Source organism: Ictidomys tridecemlineatus, chromosome 6 (genome assembly GCF_052094955.1).
Source record: "Ictidomys tridecemlineatus isolate mIctTri1 chromosome 6, mIctTri1.hap1, whole genome shotgun sequence".
Taxonomy (NCBI): Eukaryota; Metazoa; Chordata; class Mammalia; order Rodentia; family Sciuridae; genus Ictidomys; species Ictidomys tridecemlineatus.
In genome coordinates, this window is record NC_135482.1 from 92,477,639 (window position 1) to 92,490,378 (window position 12,740).

A 12,740-nucleotide genomic window follows, 5' to 3' on the forward strand; every position below is an offset into this window, starting at 1 on the left:
TTATTTATTAGTTCTAATCAGTTATACATGGCAGTAGGAAGCTCTTCAATTCATTGTATACAAATGGAGCAGAATTTGTCACTTCTCTGGTTGTGCATGAAATAGGGTTACACCATTCATGCCATCATACATGTGGTGGGGTGAATGGGATAAGTGGAGGAACTTTGGATGTGGTTAAAGGGGAGGGAGGAGTGGGCAAAGGGGTAGGAAAGACATGGAATGAGACAGAATTACATCTCTTTTTGAAAATAGAAAAAGATAATACAAGTTTAAAAAGAAGACATGAACAATATGGGAGGTTGTAAGCAGTAAAAGATATAAATCTCTTGTGAGTCTCATTAATGTAAAGTAGGGAAATTGCCCCTGTGCAAGATTATACAAGAACACACCTGTTTTTTAGTGGAAGGAAGGAAAAAAAAAAAAAAGCAAAATACTTAGCTTTAAACTTAGATTTGACTGAGGACTTGCTCTACCACCTTCTGGTTGGGCATTTGATTATTAGCTCAAGTTTCATGATAAGTGTTGTCTTCACAATACCCACTCCACAGTGAGCTGGGTATGGGTGCCAGAATGGTGCTTCACTCCTCAGAGGTACTCAGTAGATAGAAGTTACAATTGGTGAGCAGGAGAAATTAATTTCTTCCCTCCCTGCAGGCCAAGCAATTCACTGTCCTCTGATGACTTAAACCTTTCTACCACATCACTTTTTCATCTTTCATAGATCATGCGAAAATGCTGTTGTTAGCAAAATCAAATTGGTTCCTCGACCTTAGATCAACAAATTCTGCAGCAGAAAGCTTGCAGAGGGCATAATTACCGAGAATTTCAGCAATCTCAAAGAGCAATATTGCTGCTCCTATTCTGCCCCATCCCAGGTATTCCTAGCTAACAATCAGCTGCTTGAAAGCTGCTAACTCTGCCCCAGCAGGAAAAGGCCACTTCCCAACATGGGATTCTCACACAGCAAACTCCAGCCTCCATGTGTCAATTTCCTCTTGCAGTGAGCAGAACTGACGTGAACCATGCAAGTGACTGTTGGGATTCGGTCCCCTTGAAAGCTACTCATATTATTCAGCAGGAAAAAAAAAAAACCATTTAAACATATTTAAAAGCATTGTACCCGTGTGAGAATAGAATGACAAACCTATAGGGTCTGACTCAGGGCCACCATGTTGTCACAGGATAGCAATGATGATAACAAAAGTGTTTCACTGTTTGATGCAAAAGGAGAGACAACTAATCAACCAAGAAGATCAAAAACCAGACATCCAGGGGCATCATTTTTCCATTTGTTCTTTGGAGTCGGTGCCATTGCAGTCTATCTTTTCAATGAATTGCTCAGCAGCAGCTCTATTGCCTGTATGTTGACAATTATCTTGATGTTCTCATATGACTTTTGAGCAGTAAAGACTATCAGAGGTAGATTCATGGTGGAATCATGTTGATGAGGATGGAAACAATCATTGAGTGTTTGAGTCTAGGAAGGCAACTTCTTTGGAGAATAAATCAGTTTCAGAGGCTGGATCAGGAATCTTTTGGTCAGTAGTTATAGTCTGTCCAGTGCAATGGGTGATATTTGCCTTCAGTCCTGTCTTCTCCTTCAAAGTGGCTGGCTGTGGTTATCATGGGTGTGGTGCTTAAGGTACCAACCTATGAAGTTACATCAGGTATGTAGTGGGCAGTGGAAAGAATTTAACCAGCATGGCTACTTTGTATCTTGGAAAGCATCATTGGAGATGATGAGACTTCCAGAATAGACAGAAAGCTTACGTGTCATTGGAGAACAGCTGAAGAGACTTTTGACTATGAACTGTTTAGAACTCAGTTCAATTGCAAGAAGAGAACTGGGTTTATGTTTCCACTTAAAAACTTTGTTTAAAAAATAAAACATAGTTTTAATACTAAGTTTTTATTTTCTTTCTAGTGGTGCTGGAAAGTATGCTGTAACTAGAAACATTGTCAGAATTTATTTTATGGTACACATATGTAGACCTACAATAATGTGTCAGTATATCCCAAATTAATATGTTTACTTACATATGTTATAGAGATCATCACATGTTGATCCACAGAACATGGGAGTATGCTCTTAGTCTATTTCAAAGATCTATGTATTTACAAACTATTTCTGTAGGTTATTTTCAGAAATAAATAACTTGGATTCAATGGTAAGAGTGAGCACTTGGCTTGTAAATGAGTTAAAAAAGTTAGAAATAATTGTTAATTTTTAATATATACTTAGTGATGAGATTTCTTACCTGACATACGCACAAGGAAAAGCAAAATTCAGGCCAGTATTATTAACTAGTCTCAAAATTTCTTTTTATATTTTTATGCTCTAACATATCATTTACTTAAGGCCCAGTTAATATAAGAATAATCTTCACAGTTTATGTTTAAGGGATACTCAGGGATTGCTGCTGTTCTATTTATTTCATTTAAAAGCTAGACAGATTTTACTTTGGAACTTCCCGGAAACTCTTAGGTGGTCCTTAGGCTAATAAAATCTTATCTTTTATAACTAAATTAATATTATTATTACGTTACATTAAGAATAATCATTTAAATACTTGGCATAATAAATGCCTAAAAGACATTTTATGTTATGAATCTATTTTTTGCTGTAACAGGGATGTTGTAATTCATACATTTGTATTGATATTTCTTAAAACAAAGGAACATATGTAACTGTAAACCAATCTACAAACTATTATAAAAATCTGTAAGTTCCATTGTAGGTACTGTGAACTTTGTTGGAGTCTTAGTCAGCAGATTGTTATAAGTATATTTGTACTTTATTAAAATATGTTTTGTTTCATTGAGTCTTTGTGGAGTGGTAGCTTAGGAGGTGCACAATTTTATATTTATATAAACTCTATTGTTCACAAAGCAAAAAAAAAAAGGAATTATAAACCTATAGAAAGTTTTTCTCCACTTCAATATCATAGAAAGGGATCCTCTTCGAAATCATGAACCATTGGGGGGTTTATTGGAGATTGCATATTTATAAAGAGGGGACTTTAAAAGCAGAATATGACATTTACATTCTGTCCACACCACTATTTGTTTTGTGAGTCTTACCATCAGAAAAACATTTTAAATTTAAAAAGACTTAAAGTCACAATCAAATTAAAAGAAGCCTATAAGTCTGTGATTCAAGTTACTAGAACTTTAAATGCAAAATTTATAGAAACACGCAGCTAAAGGATAAAGAATATGATGAGAATCTTTATCTATCACAGTCCGGTAGAGAAAACCAGAAAGCATGCTAATTATTTTAACACAGGGATTTATTATACATTAATTATCATCAATATTAAAGTCTTGGCTAAATAGGTGTTAGAGGGCTGAAAATACAAAAGGGGGACATTGACGTAATAAAGAGATAACGTCCAGAAGCAGTTTCTACCCCTAGGGAAAGTAGAATAAAGGGAGGGAATTTGGGGGAGCCAGATCCAGATCCAGACCAGACCCTGAGCAGAGGTCTCTGCCCGGCTGCCACTGAAGCCTCTGCAGACAGTGGTAGGTGGAGGGCATAAAGAAGCAGGATGATCTCGTGGAAACCAGAACCCACTAACTGCCACTGCCAGGAGGGGGAATTGTTGCTGGGGCTGCTGCTGCCTAGGACAGGAATTTCCCGACTCTCTCAGGTGCTCAGGCAGCTTCCAGTGCCCATCCTCAAAAGAATCCAAGGGGAACCCCAACCCTCCTTATGGGTGTCCCTGCGGCAGAGTCCCATAAGGAGGTGTGCAAAGGAGACTTGGAGTAGAGGACCAAAGTTATATAACTCAGCACAGTATCTTCTTAGCAGGTCCTTCTGTCAACTGCAGTAGACAAAAAATCACAGCAGGTGATTCAACTGGCAACTGCAGTTTGTAAACAAATAACAGCATTTCTGTAACCAGGGAGACTTTTGCTTGCACCATATTCATCTTTGCAACTATTCATGCAAGCAAATAATGGTCTCATTTATTTGTTCATGTATTTATTACCCAAGAAATATTCATCAGTGTGGGAAGCTATTCTCACACATGATTGGGTATCTCCCTGACTGGGTGTGAGAGGCTCAGGCCAGCTGTGTCAGAGCTTTATCCCCACCCTTTTCAGGTGCGAGAGCCCTCCATCTGGGGGTGTGACTGACCATTGACCCTGAAACCAATCACTGACCCTGACCTTGGCATGCTGTCCCCCTCAACCTTCATTGGATGGAATTTTCCCCTGAATTTTTTGTCCCCCAATAAAAGCCCACTCTCTGGCATGCCCTTCCTCTCTCCTGCTAGTCTCTTGTGTAAACCTCGCTACCACATCAGGTGGCTCCAGGCAGGAGCTGGGAAAGGCCGTCTCTTAGCTGGGCAAGAAAAAGGTAAATTGAGTTTTATGTGTCCTTATTTTGATCTCACTAGTTAACTTCTATGTTTAGAACCTCTAGTGTGAAGCTAGCGACGGGCTGGTCGTGCGGCAGACATCAGGTTCCCATTCCCAGGCATCTTTCTAGTTGCTGGGATGGTTATGACAATGAACAAAGGCAAATTCCCTGTCCTCTTGGAGCTTACGTTCTAACAGGGTGGACAGACAACAAGCGAGTAATGCATGGCAGTAGTGTGAAGTTTAGGACAGGTCTCTGGCAACAAAGGAGTATCCAATTTACTTCCTGTTCCTAATGTGTCAAGCACATATAAATTGTTAGTAAAAAACTACTAATTCTTCCAGTTCATCTAGGATAACATTCTACATTAACATTCTGTCATTCATAAGCCATCATTTTAACTGTCACCTTTTATATTAAACTGTCCTACTAACATCATGTCTTCTAAAATGATGAGACCCTTACACTCACTACTTTTGGGAAGAGCCAACGTACACCCTTGTCTGTGCAAACCTCATGCACTGAGGCGGGTGGGTGTTAGGACTCTCTTCCAGAATGTTCTTTTGTTCCATTGGTATCTGAAATGACTCCCCCAAAGAGTTTTAGAGATGAACTACATATCAACAGATTTTTGCAAGAAATTAAAAACCAGAGGAGATATTTCAGAGACTAGTTCTTTTGAAACCTCAGTGACAAATCACTTACTTGTAGCTTCAGGTACAGTTAGTTGCCTAGGAAAAATAATATTGCGCAAGGGCTCTTCTAACTCTGACGTACTTTTACTTGAGACAAAATGAATATTGCAGATGCCTCGACTCCAGCTTGTTTTGCTTCTTCTCAGTGCCATGACTACTGAAATTGGGAAGATATTAATCTCATCCTGTGTGTATTTCTTGTGGTGACCTATAGTAGATAAATTGAGAATCCAGTGTGCATTTATTGATCATGAACTAATTTAAATGCATCTGAAGATTACATATACTAGTCTTTTATAATGTTATGGATACATTTTTTTAATTAAAACTCTTCTCACCATATTCCTTCTCATAATCAATATTAAAATTCATGTTTTGTTCCTCTTCTGATAATCTAACAATATGGGGTTTAAATTCCCAGTTGCCACTGCTCATAGATGACCTGAAAAGTGAAGCCTGTGCTCTTCAGCACAGTGCCACATCTAGTCCCACTCAGCCAGCCACACTTAGTCCAGCCACCTAATGGCCTCTAGAAGCAGTTAAGATTTGCAGACCCTGCATTTACTAAACAGCTTGGGGTCTGAAGCACAATATCCCTTTGTACCAGTCTTTCTACCTCCACTAGAAGATCCCAGAGGGAGTGGAGCATGTCTTAGGTACTTAACATAGTGCATGATGTCTGGCATCATATATATATATATATATATATATATATATATATATATATATATATAGAGAGAGAGAGAGAGAGAGAGAATGGATATGTGTATAAATGTTAATTAATAAATTATCTTGGGAAATGGAGAAATCTGGAAGATTAGGAATTTATTGGCTCTAAATATGCTGTTGATTTATGAGATAATGGGACAGAAATTCATGATTGGCTAGCTGAAAGATATTCCAATCCTCTCTTTTTGGTTTCTTTGTATAGCAAATAGTGCATGTTATATTCCAGAACACCTAGAGATCCTCAGTTCTCAGCTAACCCATAATTTATTGATTGCAAAGAGCAAGAAATTATCTCCAAGTTCCCTTATAAACCCCTACTCTAAAGCGTAGGTGTGCAATAATTAGCATGTCATGAAGTCAATATCATTTTTGGAAGATGAAGAAAAGAGTACTTTAGTGAGAATCAGAAAACCACACAAGCATCAATGAAGTAGAACATTTTAACATCAAAGAAAAATCTACCAAATCGTTCAAGATGCTGGATTTGGTACACACATTTATATCCTGTTCCTCTCAGAACACACTGAAACACTTCAAAAGTCACCAAAGGGAAAAAAAATCAGGGAATCAGAGATAACCAATAGACAACAGATTTCAATAAATCTCCAGAAAGCAGAACACAGATGGGAGTATAGTGATAAACTATGGAAGAGGAAGTTATTCCCTGGGATATTCCATCAGGGGGTTGAGTGGGGGCTGGGGATGCCATAATGTGCCAACTAGAATTCTAGTGTGCTTCTGGGCTCAGACGGTGGGATTGGTCTGGAGCCTGAAAACAGGAGAATTTATTGAATATATAAACCGACAAGAGATGTGCCAGTTACATTCCCCTCTCCACTTGCCTCATGGCTGACATTTGCAAGCCATCTCTAATGAATGTTAACATACCCCAGAGTAAAGTCACTCGTTCTGACTTTTGGGGGCCCCACCCAACAACCACTTCACATCTTCACATTTTAAAGTTATGTACGCTTGCTGTTCCACAAGCGTAAGTGCATAAACAGAACTTCCGATCAGAATTTCCATTCAGTGGAGCAACCAACTGGAAACCAATACTGGATCCAATATAGCTGGGCTAGGACTCTACCACATCCCCACCCTTCATTCTTAAATTTGAGAAGAAAAACCCTAAAATGACCAAATATATGAGATAAACTATCATCCTAAATTTAAAAAAAAGAAAAAAAGGGAGAAAGGAAAAAAATACTGCAGTGGGGAGAAAAAGTAAGAATTCAAGTATCCAAGAAGATTATGTGTCCATAACCAGGATCTTAAGAAAAAAAAAAAGAAGCATGCAGGAAAAAGTAAAGAGATTAAGAGTAGAACAAGAAAAACTCAATAGAATGATAGGCAAATAGTCACAGAAACACCCCCAAAATATAAGCAAAATGATAAAGAGAAAAATGAGAGAAAATATAAGAGAGCTAGAAAAGATTTAGAAACTCAGAGACAATAGAATGGAAGAGAGAGGATATCTCAAAGAGACAGTAGAGGTGGGTGATCCCTAACAAGTACAAGTTTTCAGCAGAAAAAGCTTCACTGACTGCTGAGTAGGATAAATTTTAAAAAGCTTTGTAAATTTTAAGGCACACAGGATAAAAGATAATTAATTGTAAACATTTCAAGAAAAAAAAAAAAACACAGATGTAATCCAAGAAAACATTGTGCCTGGGATGACAAAGCTCTGCCAAACACCTGGACAACAATCAGTCAGTAGGACAGAGATTCTGGGGGAGATGTCTCCCCAGGATAGGTGCAAGACCAGGTAATCGCAATGCTAGATGAACTGGAGACCATGACAAAGTCATGTTATTATATTGCAAAAGAAAAAGAAAAAGAAAAATGAAATTTAAAAATTAAGTAAAAAATAAACAAACAAAACACAAACTTTGCAAAACCAAGTAACTGATGAAGTGCAACGAGAGAGAGAGAGAGAGAGAGAGAGAGAGAGAGAGAGAGTGCATTTGAACACGAAGCTAGAAAGAAATTCCACTGAGCACACCAGAAATGTAGATAGATGTTGAATGGAGAAGAAAATATTTTCTAAACATACTACTTGACTTTGCTTGGAGGACATAAATGTATATAAATGTAATACTTTAACTGCTGGTTGTTAGTTTTCCTTTTAGAATCTACATATGGGAAATCCATAGGTTTATATATGGCAGGTGCATAGAATGTTAATGCAGACAACCCAGAGAACACAGAAGAAAAATTGTGGCTGACTGACTGAGAGAGGAAGTAAAAGTAGTGAGCAGGATAAGGACACTCATCCTAAGTAAGCAGAGATTCAAAAAAACAACTAAAGATGATAGAACTACATTATTGAAATTACAAAGATGATCAATGACAGATCTAAAAATAAAATAGATAATTCAAAAAATGGAAATATATAGGGAAAGTAGCCTACTATGTAATTTATAGCCTCATCTTTTGTAATAAGAAGGTAATAAATAGTGTTTAAATAAAAGCATAATCCTATTATTTAAATTTATAGTAGTAACAATGAGAGAGTGAGAAACAGATAGAGTTGCCTCTTGGAAGCAGAGAGAACAGAAAGGGAACACCAACTTTAAAACGCGAATTTTGTAATAAATACAAAGAACCATTTTTTTAGCCTCATCCCAGTTCTGAGTCTCATCCTATCTTTACTTTCACTCCAAGTCTCAGGGTCTGTCCAATCTGTGTCTTATTCCTTTACTGGGTTTTGAAGGAGCACAGTGATGTATCGAAATGGTGCATCCGATTGGCCAAATGAAAATACCGTGGTGACCAGTCATTTTCCCTCTCAACTTCAAGTGTTTTCTTTTGTAAAATTAGGGCATGTAGTGAATAATCTAAAGTCTTCCAGTTTCAATATTTTTAAGAATGCATGTGTAGCTGCTGGTGGGAATAGAAATTATTATAGAAATAATTAAATATTATAAATATTTAAATAATTAAATATATAAATATTATATAAATAATTAAATAGAAATTGTATAGCCATTATGGAAGGCAGTGGAGGGTCCTCAGAAAATTAAAAATATGATGGTCATAATGATCCAACAGTCTCACTACTGGGTATATATCCAAAAGAAATGAATTCAGTATGTCAAGGGGACATCTCACTTCCGTATTTATTGTAAGATTTTTTAGTATAATCAAGATATGGAATTAATTTAATTGTTCATCAATAAATAAATAAAGAAAGAAAATGTGGAAAATACATACAATGGAATATTATTCGGTCTGAAAAGAAGGAAATTCTGTCGTTTGTGACTGTGGATGTACGTGAAGAACATAGTGTGAAGTGAAATAAGTCAGGCAAAAAATGGGGTATAAAACGTATCAAACTCACAGAAACAGAAAGTAGGACAGTGGTTACCAGAAGCCAGTGTCGAGGGTTAGAGAGATGGTGGTCAAAGAACACAAAATTTGTTGTTTTACAGAAGGAATAAATTCAATAAATCTATTGTAAATTATACTGCAAAAGTTAAAAGCAATATACTATGTATTTGAAAATTCCAAGTAGATTTTAAGTGTTTTTCCTACAAAAATAAATGATAAGCATGTGGGGTAATACATATATTAAGTAGCTTGATTTATCTGTTGCAAAAGGCATATATATCAAAGCATTATATTGTATACCATAAATATGTACAATTTCATTGTCAATTTGCAAAAAGATATCTATGTGTACTTTTATGTACAGTGTTTTTGCTGGCACTAGATGATGAGGCTAAATATCCACAAGATGGCAGTCTAAGTCCAATTCAATAAAGATTCTTGAGTTTTGCTTTTCAATTTTCCTTGTCTAGATGATAGAAGTTACCAGCAGAAAGAACTAAGAGAAATATTTTTAGAAAAAGTGTAGTACATAAGTAGCAACCAGAGCCTAGGCTCACCTCTACCCTTCCCACCGCCAAGCATCTGCTAAACCCCTAGAGCATGCGTACAGCCACAGGGGTAGCAGCCTGAATGCTAACACACTTTCAAAATAACAGCCACAAACTTGTATTTCTCTGATTTGAACCTGCATCCACTGAGGAAAATTCAGTGTTCTGCTTACCTCTTGACCCCCAGCTATTCCAGAGACCACTGGCAGGTGCTTCATCAACCTGACCCTCGCCTTCATTTCTGTGTCTCTTTTGCATTACAATTCTTAATACACATATATACCATAATTTTTCACATCTCTGTTTGTATATAAGGTATGTTGACATGCAATTCAAGTCTTCATACATGGACTTTGTATAATGATGACCATCATATTCCACCATCCTTGCTAATCCCCTGCCCCCTCCCTTTCCCTTCTACCCTCTTTCCTATCTAGAATTAATCTAATCCTCCCATGCTCTCCCTCCCTACTCCATTATGAGTCACCCCCTTTATATCAGAAAAAACATTCCGAATTTTTTTTGATTGGCTAACTTCACTTAGCATTATCTTCTCCAATGCCATCCATTTACCTGCAAATGCCATGATTTTGTTCCTTTTTAATGCTGAGTAAAATTCCATTGTATATATATACCACATTTTTTAAATGCATTCATCCACTGAAGGACATCTAGTTTGGCTCCACACTTTAGCTATTGTGAATTGTGCTGCTATAAACATTGATGTGGCTGTGTCCCTGGAGTATGCTGTTTTTAAGTCCTTTGGGTATAGTCCGAGAAGAGGAATAGCTGGGTCAAATGGTGGTTCCAATCCCAGTTTTCCAAGGAATCTCCATACTGCTTTCCAAACGGGTTGCACCAATTTGCAGTCCCACCAGTATTGTATGAGTGTCCCTTTTTCCCCACATCCTTGTCAACACTTGTTGTTGTTTGACTTCATAATGGCTGCCATACTGACTGAAGTGAGATGAAATCTTAGAGTAGTTTTGATTTGCATTTCTCTGATTGCTAGAGATGCTGAGCATTTTTTTCATATATTTGTTGATTGATTGTATATCCTCTTCTGAGAAGTGTCTGTTCAGGTCCTTGGCCCATTTGTCGAGTGGATTATTTGTTTTTTTGTTTTGTTTTGTTTTTTGTTTTTTTGGTGTTTAGCTTTTTGGGTTCTTTATACACCCTAGAGATTAGAACTCTGATGTGTGAGGGGTAAAAATTTGCTCCCAGGATGTGGGCTCTCTGTTCACCTTACAGATTGTTTCTTTTGCTGAGAAAAAACTTTTAGTTTGAATCCATACCATTTATTGATTCTTGGTTTTAATTCTTGTGCTAGAGGAGTCATATTAAGGAAGTTGGGTTCTAATCCCACATGATGAAGATTAGGGCCTACTTTTTCTTCTATTAGACGCAGAGTCTCTGGTTTAATTCCTAGGTCCTTGATCCATTTTGAGTTGAGTTTTGTGCATGGTGAGAGATAGGGGTTTAATTTCATTTTGTTGCATGTGGATTAAGAGGTCGGATTCTTCAGGGAAGCCTCAGCTCTGATCTCAAGGCCTTTCACCTGATTGGATCAGGCCCACCCAGATTATCAACAATTATCTTTTTTATTTAAAGTCAAATGAGTATGGATGTTACCCCTGTCTACAAAATTCTGTCTAGTCAACTTAATACATCAAACAAACCATCACAATTTCCTTTGCCATTTTCAAGCTTTTGGGGCAATGGGTGTTGCTTAGATGCAGTGCTTCTACTGCATATTACTAAAGCTGCAGTCACCCAGGTTTTCAGTGTGGTCATGCTTCCAGATTTCAGCAACAAAGACTAACTGTAGCGTCTCTTCCCCAGGTGCCAGGATCCAGAATGATCTGGACATATCAGGACATACTCATGCAGAAAAAACCCACCATTAGCCACCATCTGTTCCCTTGGAACAAAGCTCGTACCCCTTGCTTTTCTCGTCCATTCTCTTTGAATGGACAAATAAAGGTCAAATCCTTGGCGTGGCCTATGCAGCACGCTTGGCCCCTCTGTCTCCCTGTGTCATCCCCTGCACTGGGTTCCCTCTGCCTCCCACACTTGGGTTTTTGTTCCTCCAACATGCCAGGTTCATTCCTACCTCGGGCCTTTATATGTGCTCTTTTTCTGCCTGGTGTATTCCCTCTCACACCACACCTTCCCTACCCCGCCCGTCATTTAGATGATTACATTTTTCCCTCAGAGGTCACTTCAATTGCTCTTTCTTCAGGGATGTCTGTCTTGGTCTTCTTCCTTGATTGTTTTCCCATTATATACACTTAAAGCCTCACACACCAAAATAATGGCAAACCCTATGTAGATGTCATTTCATACTTTTATGACATTCTTGTTTAATATTTCTCCCCCTCTAGAAGGGAAGTGCATGGAGGCAGAGACCATATCTGGTTTTGTTTCTTACCTCTCTCACACTTAGCAAGAGTATCTGGAATAAACTGGTGCTCAAAAAAAATTTGCAAATGAATGATTATACTTTGTCTCCCTTCTGGGACTTAACATAGTATGTTTGTTTGTGCTGGGGATTGAACCCAGGGCCTTGTGCATGTAAGGCAAGCACTCTACCAACTAAGCTATATCCCCAGCCCCTTAACATAGTATATTAGTTTCCTAAAGTTGCCATACAATATACCATAAGGTGGGTGGTGTAAATCAACAGGAAAAGCCAGTGCTGAGGCACACACTATAATCCCAGCTCCTCTGGAGGCTGAGGCAGGAGGATCGACACTTCAAAGGCAGCCTCAGCAACAATGAGGTGCTAAGCAATTCAGTGAGACTCTCTCTAAATAAAATACAAAATAGGGCTGGAGATGAGCTCAGTGGTTGAGTGCTCCTGAGTTCAATCCCTGGTACAAAAAAAAAAAAGAATTTCTTTGATTTTGAAATCATAGTGTGGGCCAGCCCAAGTCCCCTCCAACCCTCCAGGGCAGGATGATTCCTTTTTCTTCCAGCTTCTGGCAGAAATAGGTACTCCTGGGTTGTGGCATGATAGTTCCCATCTCATGTGGGATTGCAGGCATCTGCCACCATGCATGCCCAGCTAAC

At 38.0% G+C, this 12,740-nt stretch overlaps 1 pseudogene; it reads left to right on the plus strand.

Moving 5' to 3' along the window:
- The first annotated feature begins 1,086 nt into the window (after nucleotides 1-1,086).
- LOC101961268 (Golgi apparatus membrane protein TVP23 homolog B pseudogene) lies at nucleotides 1,087-1,699 on the plus strand (annotated as a pseudogene).
- The last annotated feature ends 11,041 nt before the right edge of the window (nucleotides 1,700-12,740 follow it).